Here is a 9662-nt window from a genome sequence, read left to right as displayed (position 1 = left end):
TCCTCCCGTCCTTCCTCCTCTCCTTCTCTTCCCGGTTTCTCTTTCTCCGTCCTCCCTCTCTTCTTCTGCTGGTGGTTGCGTGTGTGTTTCAAGTTTGGGGGGAAATGTTTGCTGATGGGGTGGCGGCTAGGAAGGGAAATTAGGGTTAGTGTTGTGTGTTAAGTTTTAGGATTAGGGTAAATTTAGGTACAAGGATAATTTTATAATTTTAATAAAAATAAGGTAATAGAGTAATTGAAAACAAAATTTTTAATCAAATAATAATATATATAAAATACTATTTAATTATTCGAAAAAAAAATCCAAAAAAATTAGAAAATCATAAAAATCAAAAATATTTTCTGTTTCTTGTTTGAGTCTTGAGTCATATCATAAGTTTGGTGTCACTTGCATGTGCATCTTGTATTTTTCGAAAATATCATGCATTCATAGTGTTCTTCATGATCTTCAAGTTGTTCTTGGTAAGTCTTCTTGTTTGATCTTGATGATTTTTTGTTTTGTGTCTTTTCATGTTTATCATATGCATTCTCGAATTCTTAGTGCGTAAGCATTAAAGAATTCTAAGTTTGGTGTCTTGCATGTTTTCTTTGCATTAAAAATTTTTCAAAATATGTTCTTGATGTTCACCATGACATCCAAAGTGTTCTTGGTGTTCATCTTGACACTCATAGCATTCTTGCATGCATTGTGAATAACCAGTAGAGCATAAATTAAAAGTTACTTGTTGTGCAGTAATGGAGAATATGTTGGAGTTTTGGGAGATGCTTTGTCTTCTGAATCTCTGCTTTCCTCTGTCTTCTGATTCACGCACGCACGTCCTCCTATGGCAAGCTGTGTGTTGGTGGATCACCGTTGTCAATGGCTACCTTCCATCCTTCCAGTGAAATTATTTTTCAATCACTAAAATTTTAAATCAATAATAAGAAAATACTCAATTAATATAAAAATTTCTGGTCATATTCTGGAATAAATAAAATAAATCACTAAATAACAATATTTAGTTTCTGAAGATTCGAGGTTTTACACAAAAACCTGCTTCCCTCCCTCCGGCTGTGGTGGAGGCATGGCGCCCAAAAAATCCTCAACCCACTCCCTTGTCGGGTGTCCATGCCTCTGTTGGAAGTCTCTGGTATAACCCCCAACGGCCTCTCCAGCAGTGCGTAGTCCAATGTGGTAGGCAACATCTTGGAGCGTAATGCTAGCCTCACCCCATGGAAGGTAGAAGGTGTGGGTCTCTGGCCTCCACCACTCAACAAATGCAGAGATCAAGGAATTGTTAAACATAAAATTCCTCAACTCTACTACATGTCCAAATCCCGCCTCCCTTATATAGGGCAACAGGATGGGCGGCGGCGAGAGACCCAGGGTCACACGGCGTGGCTAACCGTGGTCTCTACAATTCTCAAAACATTTACTAGTGCATATTAATTACATCTAAATTATTAATTGTTGCTAAACATTACTAAAACTTATAATCCAGCTAGATAAGTATTTACATTAAATGTAACAAATATCTATTTATTGTACTAACAGGTTCAATAAGAGTCACTTATTTTATTTCTTTAACTTAGCTCACAATTAGGTACCTATTTTATTTATTTAACTTAAGTAATTATAATCAATTATACAAAGTATACAACGATCCCAGGTATATCAAACAAACCAATATAACTCTTGTAACTTCAGCAACTCACTATACCTACTCCACTAACTAAGTCACTAAAGACTAAACATCTTAACCTATTATTAACTAACAATAAAAAGGGTTAAACTACTAACCTCAAAGTCTAATGCTCCAGCTACGTGCCAAATAGCATTCAGTCTGTTGATGTCTCCTTCGCTGACATATTGTCGGGGAGCCATATTTTTTAAAGGAACTCGATTTCATACGTCAAGAAGTTCACAAAAATGGAAAAAAGGGTTGTAGTGCACATTCTTCTCGAATGTTGTAACTTATATACACAATCGTCCTTATCTAGGATGTTGAGCCCCCCTTTAGGACAATTGCGTTTATCTCGGATGCTCAATATCCGATATCAGCGCATGTTTATATCATCGGTGTATCCGAGATATGATTCGCAGTCACTCTATCACAGAATGGGGTCTGTGTATCCGAGATATGCTCATTTTTAAAAAATACCATCAACATCCGAGATGTGACCGATGATGCATTTTGTGATTACCACACTGTTTATTTATTTTCGTAAATACTATATTTATTTAATTTAAATAAAAAATCCAATAAATACAGTATAAGAGAGTTATTAATTGTGATGAAATCTAGAAAATAAAACTAAGACCAAATCTTTAAAAAGGAAACAAGAAAAACATGAAAGGAGAGGAGGAAAAAAAAGTGGAGAAGAGAGGAGAAGAGAGGGCCAAAAGAGAGAGGAGAAAAAGATTAAGATAAGGATTTGGATCCTCTAAAGTTTGAATTTCACTTTAGAGAGTAAAGTGTGATTTTTCACCATTGATTTCATAGGTGGGACCAAGAATAAATATGAAAGAGAAACTATTCAAGGGTAGAAGATCACACTTTACTCTCTAAAGTAAAATTCAAACTTTAGAAGATCCAGATCCTTAAAATAAAGGTAAAAAAAAGTGGGTAGAGAAGAAAAGAAAAAAAGAGGACTAGAAAAAAAAAAGAAGGGCGAAGAAGATTTAAAAAAAAAGGAAAGAAGAGTGGAAAAAGAAAAGAGGATCACTGCTACTTTGGTAGTGATATAGTGACAACTTTTTAAGGATTAAAACTTTCTGATTCTTATAGGCTACGTTGGAAGGGAGACTCAAACAAAGGGTGTAAGTTGTCCAACCGAACTGAAAATTACTGCAAAACCAAACTAAAATTTACAACAATCAAACTGAAAATAGAAAAAATTAATTTTTTTTATAAAACCAACTGGTTCGGTTCTGTTTTCACTTGACTCAATAAAAACCGAACCAAAGATTAGCATAGAGTGGCGATGCTTTTACTATTTTTCCCTTTAACCTAGCAACAAAACCCCTATCCACAGCACGTCCCTCCCTCATCTTTTAGTTCTGAATTTCCATCCTCCTTTTCCATCCGCAACGCTCTTCTCCTTCCCTTTCATCATTCTCACGCAATTTATAGTGGCGCTTTCTTCGTTGCGTCGTCGCGAGTTCCAACTATTGCACTCTTCATAGAACCTCATTTTACTGTGATTAATATTCTATTAATTAGGATTTAAAAACCGAAAGAATCGACTGAAATCAAACCGTTTTTGGTTCGGTTAAATTTGATTGTTGCAAAAATAGCAAATCGATTAGTTGATGCTATGTGAGAACCGAATAGATTGGTTCAGTTGTTTTTTTGTCTAAAATCGAACCAAATCGAACCGATAACACCCCTAACTAAGACTGAGAGACTAAGACTAAATTAAGTCTTTATATTGTGTTTGATGTAAAATGTACTAGACTGAGTTGTGTCAAAGTATCATGTTTGGTTTAAGATAAATGTGAAGATTGAGGGGTAGATTTGGAATTTAAAAAGTTAAATGAGAGTATTTTTGAAAAAGAAGTGTTATTAAAGTTACAGTCTCCAGTCCTAGAAATTTCAATCTCCTGTGTTTTCATTGTTTGGAAGTAATGAAAGAATTGAAATTTTGTATCCTTAGACTAACATTTTAGTTTCAATCTCTGACCATCAAACACAAACACAATATTGAGTCACAATTTCTCAATATCAGCTCCCATCTCTACAAACAAACACTACCATAAAAATAAAACAAAAGCTAGAGAGAAGGCGGAAATGTAAAATGCTAAGACGTGAGTTTAGAAAAAAAACCGTCATAATTGAATTGTAGCAGAAAAGAAGATAACATTTACGCTAATTATAAGAAGTAAATTTCATCTTAAATTAATAAACTTTTAAGAGTTCTAAAATTTAACCAAATTATAATTCGACATGGTTAAATTTCAAATGATTAAAAGCTTTGTAAAATCAATTAACAACCTTTGAATTAAGTAAAGTGATGATTGTTTATTAGATCTGTTGGTTTAAGAAAAACCAACTAGAAATAAAATTGCATTAAAAAATAACTTAGAGAGTAAAATGACGGCAAATGGTAGTTTTATATATTGTAAAAGAGCAACACTACTATACTACACTCTTATTGTACTATTCTTTTGGTTTTTGCCTTCCAGCCAACTCACTATTACATCTCCCTTTTAGGTGATAAACAAGTCTAAGCTAACAAAATTATCCTTGTTTAACTCATTAAAAAAGACTGATTGGGCTTAAATTTTAAACTGTCAAGAAAAATATGTCTGCACTAACCAGCAACGCTTGATCCATGAAATATAGTAGGATAGGCTGACAACCACCTGTCCTTTCTCTAACACCTGTAATTTAGGGCTACAAAATTAAAATATAAAAAGGATAAAACCTAATCCAAAAATTCTTATTCCTTTTAAACACAATTTATAGAATCACATGGAAAATATTAGAGTAAACATCCAACTCGATCTCTGTCTATTTTTTCGAAAGACAAGGCGATCTCTAATAAAAAAAATGGACATTTCGGTCTCTAACAAAATTATTTTGAGATAATATGATCTATCTGTTAAAAATCCGTTAAATAGTAACGAAAATTAGTATTGTAAGATTTTTATTTGTAATTTATAGGAGTTTTAAACTTTTACAAAGTTCTTTTCTACAATAAGACCAACTACCATCACCACTATCACCACCTTTTCCATTATTATCGTTATAATTTCTATTTCTAATATTTTAATTATGCAGTCATATCTCATCATCATTATCTCCTCACTATCAACACCAACAACACCATCAACATCACCATGCTCTTCTTTCATTTTTTGTTCGTCGCTATTTTTATTTTTTGAAAGGTTTTATGTTGTCATTATTTTTTCTTCCTGTGACATTACTTCCGCAATGGTCCTTCTTCGCTTAATCACTATTAGTAAAGAAATTTTTCAAAAATAAACTTATTAATAGTTTGTGGGGATTTAAAATTCTACAAATTATAAATAAAACCCCCACAAATCTAGTTTTCATTACTATTTAACAAATTTTTCAATATTATATTGTCCTAAAATAATTGTTATTGGCCAAAATGTCTCTTTTATTTTGATAGGAATTACATTATTTTTTGAAAAAATAGACAGAGATCGAATTGGGTGTTTACTCAAAATATTACTAGAGAAGATACTTCTACAGGAATTAGTTTAAATGATTTTATGGATCTAAAAATAATAATGATGATAATTGAGCATTTGAGCTACTAAACTTTGTAAGAATGATATTTCTTGTCCTTTTATGTAGAATATGTACGGTAGACTTGCGAGCTTTTATCAAATATTTCTTATATTATAAGTTTTACTTTTATTTTAACTAACTTAACAATGCGTCGTTTAAGTTTTTTCATGTGAGGAATACATACTCCTTCAACTTGCTCTACTAGAATTTTTTCCAAAACAGAATTTTTGTGCCGTCTAGGTCAATGTTTGATTTTGTCAATTCCTTTCTTAATTCTCTTTTTTATTCCTTCCCTTTGATTCGCCATGAGAGTTTTTTTATATAATTGTCGCGGTTTGCGAAGATCCCTGACAGTTCGTAACCTTAAAGGGATGTGTTAATCCCACTCCCCCGAGATTGTGTTTCTATGTGAAACGAAAAACCAATCTCGTTTGGTAGAAAGTAAGTTGAGATCTTGTCATTTTACGGATTGGAGGATTGTTAATCCAACGGGTACAGCTGGTGGATTGGCTTTAGCATGGAAAGAGGAGACAACGGTTGAGATTCTTGCTGAAAAAGAGTTTTTTCATAGCTGTCAAGGTAAATGATCATGCTTTGAACTGTTCTTGGAGGTTGATTGGAGTACATTTAAATAGCTTGGATGGGATTCGGTCTACCCACATGGAACTTTTCTCTTTTGTACAATGTTTCTTTGGAAAAGTTATAATTATGGGTGATTTTAATGCTATAGTGAGCCTCGATGAGAAGGAATGAGCGGGGTTAAAATCAGTTTCATCTATTTCTGAATTTGTAAATTTATGGTGGACTGAAGGACTTGGGTATGATTGGGAGAAGGTTTACCTGGACTAATAGGCGATGAGGGCAGGACCAAATCAGGGAGCGGCTTGACCGTGCACTTGTAAACGGTGAGTGGATGGATTGTTTTCTATCAGCCTCGCTGTCTCGGCTCGCAAAATACGGTTCATATCATGCGCCTATTGGTAGCACAAATTGTGAATCACACTTTTCACAACGCGTATCACTAACCAGCAAGTGCACTGGGTCGTCCAAGTAATACCTTACGTGAGTAAGGGTCGAATCCCACGGAGATTGTTGGTTTGAAGGTGCTGGAAAGCCCTGGATGTCTACTTTCCAACGCAATTAGAAGCACGCCATTTCGAGTTCTGTAGCTCTAGAAAATCCACTTTGAGTGCAGGGAGGTCAGAATCCAACAGCATCAGCAGTCCTTTTTCAGCCTGAATCAGATTTTTGCTCAGCTCCTTCAATTTCATCCAGAAAAATACCTGAAATTACAGAAAAACACACAACTCATAGTAAAGTCCAGAAATATGAATTTTTCCTAAAAACTACTAGAAATAGACTAAAAACTAACTAAAACACACTCTAAACTATATGAAATTATCCCCAAAAAGCGTATAAAATATCCGCTCATCACCTATCCTCCTTCATACAAATCCGGTCATAGAAAAATCTAATCGGAGGTTTAAGTTTCAGGAGAGATGGTGTGGTTTAGAAGAAATTTGGGTAATGATCATTGAAGTTTGGAAGAAATGGGTGGATGGCTCAGCAATATTTGTTTTGGCAAAAATTGAAGCATTGTAGACACCATATTGTTCAATGGCAGGAACAAAACAAATCTAATTCAAAGAAGGACATTGGTGAACTCACATCTCAGCTTAAAATTCTCAGAGAGGAAGTTATTACAGGGGGAGAACAGGTTGAAGTCTTGGAAAATAAACTTGAGGATACTTACTTTAGGGAGGAAAGCTATTGGAGGGAGAAATCTCGTGTAAAGTGGCTAAAAGAAGGGGACAGAAATACAAGTTTCTTTCACCAATCATTCTAATTCGGAATCCGGAGAAATAAAATTTGAAAACTGAAAAAGAATGATGGTACGTATGCTACCACCCGTGAGGAAATTGCACAAGTAGCTGAAACATACTTCAAGAATATCTTCACATCGATTAACCAAGCTAATCCGGTGCATGCATTCGAAAATTTTAAAACCAAAGTTTCAACAACCATGAACAGAAAATTAACTAGACTGGTCAGTTTTGATGAGGTAAAATGTGCGGTCTTTAATGTTCACCCCCAGAGCGACCCTGGTGATGATGGATGTATGATAGATGAGATTTACTCGATGGTTTAGATTTCTTCTTATAGAAAGAATTACTTCGTTGTAAGCATAGCTCCAAACCAACAAACAATTTCCACGTCAAAAATTTGAGTTGTAACATATACAAACCCCAATAAAAATTAACCGAAGTATTTAAACCTCAGGTCGTCTCACAAGGAATTGCATTGAAGTGCTCAATTATTGGCTATGAAAATGCAAGGGGTTTTGATTTTATATTTTTTCAAGAAAATAAATGACAAGAAATTAAACAACAAGAACTAATAAAATAAATGAAAGAACTCTTGGCTAGACATAGGTAATTGAGATCACCATCCTTGTCTACAAACCAAATATTGATAATTATGAGAAACCAAGCTCATTAAGTTTACTTCTATACTTGAAGTATATCAAATGGCTTAATCAACATCAACTCATAAGTCCCAACCTATCTACTAATTAGATTAGTAGTGGGTTAGTGTCAATAGGTATCAAATTGACCACCAAGGGTTCTCAAATCACCAATTCAATGAGACCCAATGACTCAAGGTCACTCAATTCCCTTAGCCTAGGCCAAGAGTCAAGAAAACTACTCAAAAACTAGTGAAAGCATTTTAACAAACACCTAGAGTGCAAAAAAAATAATCATCACAAAAATGTAAGAATTAATGAAACCCATGACTACCACAAGCAAGAAATCAACAATAACAACTAAGATAAACATAAAAGAGCATGGAAACATAAAATTGTATTAAAGGAAATCAAGATCCAACAATTATTCGTAAACATAAAAATGGAAAAATAGGGAAATTAACAACAAGAACTAGAAGAACAAAGACGTAGCAACAAGAAATTAAAAGAGGAAACAAAATCAAAACAAGAATTGAAAGATGAATTTAAGAAAATTAAACCTAAACTACCCTAAATTCTAGAGAGAATGGAGAGCTTCTCTCTCTAGAATTCTAACCTAAAACATGATGAAAACTTTAACAACAAATCTTTTTGGTTTTTAAAAAATTTTTAAATACACTAAAAACAAAACTTATACTACAAGCAAAATGCAATTCAACAACAACTAAACTAATCAAAACAAACTAAGAAACAACCAATCAATCAAAGCAAAATGTATAAGAGTATAGAAAATAACAAACTACCTACAATGGCAACTTGATAAACTGCTATTTCATGGTTTATCTTATGCTCAATTCAGTGGTTTTTATCAACTCTTTACCCACTTATTCATACTATTTGCATGGTTTTACTTTTTCCTTCCGGATTTTGTGCTATGATTGAAAATATGCCTCTTTGGCCTTATATTTGCTAACATTAATCCTCTCTTATTACAATTTGATACCTTGATATGTGCGTTAAGTGATTTCAGAGATTACAGGGCAGGAATGACTTAGAGAATAAAAAGGAAGCATGCAAAAGTGGAAGGAATACAAGAAATTGAAGAAATTGCTAAGATGTCCAGCCTGACCCTCTCGCACTAAAATGGTCATAACTTGAGCTATAGAGATCCAAATGATGCGGTTCCAATTGCGTTAGAAAGCTAACGTCTGTAGCTTCGAAATGATATATAATTTGCCATAGTGGCCATACATCTAGATGACGCGAACGCGTGCTTCCCGCGGACACGTCGCAGTGAATTCGCAACCAGTGAATTCCGGACTATTTCTGACCCAGTTTTTGGCCCAGAAAACACAGATTAGAGGCTATAAAGTGGGAGAATCCATTCATTCATGAAAAAAGCTTTAATATACACATTCACAATTATTAGGATTTAGATGTAGTTTTAGAGAGAGAGAGAGAGGCTCTCTCCTCTCTCTTAGGATTTAGGATTTAGATTTTTAGGATTAGAATTCCTCTCAGTTTATGGTTATTTCTCAATTTTAGGTTTAATGTTCCTTTTATTTATTTTTCCAATTTAATTTATGAATTTCCATGTTAGATTTGATTTCTTTTATTAATGCAATTTGAGGTATTTCAGATTTATGATTTTTATTTAGCTTTTTATGTTCTTGGTTTTAATTGATGAATTGATAAATTGGAGACACTTGAGTTATCAAACTCCTTGTTGATTGAAAATTGGAATTCTTTGCTGATTGATTTGAATTCCAATAACTCTAGTCTTTTCTTAGGAATTGACTAGGACCTGAGGAATCAAATTGATTCATCCACTTAACTTACCTTCATAGTTAGAGGTTAATTAAAGTGAGAGCAGAATCCAATTCTCATCACACCTGATAAGGATAACTAGGATAGGACTTCAATTTCTTATACCTTGCCAAGAGATTTTATTATTATTAA

The sequence above is a fragment of the Arachis ipaensis genome, chromosome B08 (assembly GCF_000816755.2).
Source record: "Arachis ipaensis cultivar K30076 chromosome B08, Araip1.1, whole genome shotgun sequence".
Taxonomy (NCBI): domain Eukaryota; kingdom Viridiplantae; phylum Streptophyta; class Magnoliopsida; order Fabales; family Fabaceae; genus Arachis; species Arachis ipaensis.
This window is presented reverse-complemented; position numbering follows the sequence as displayed.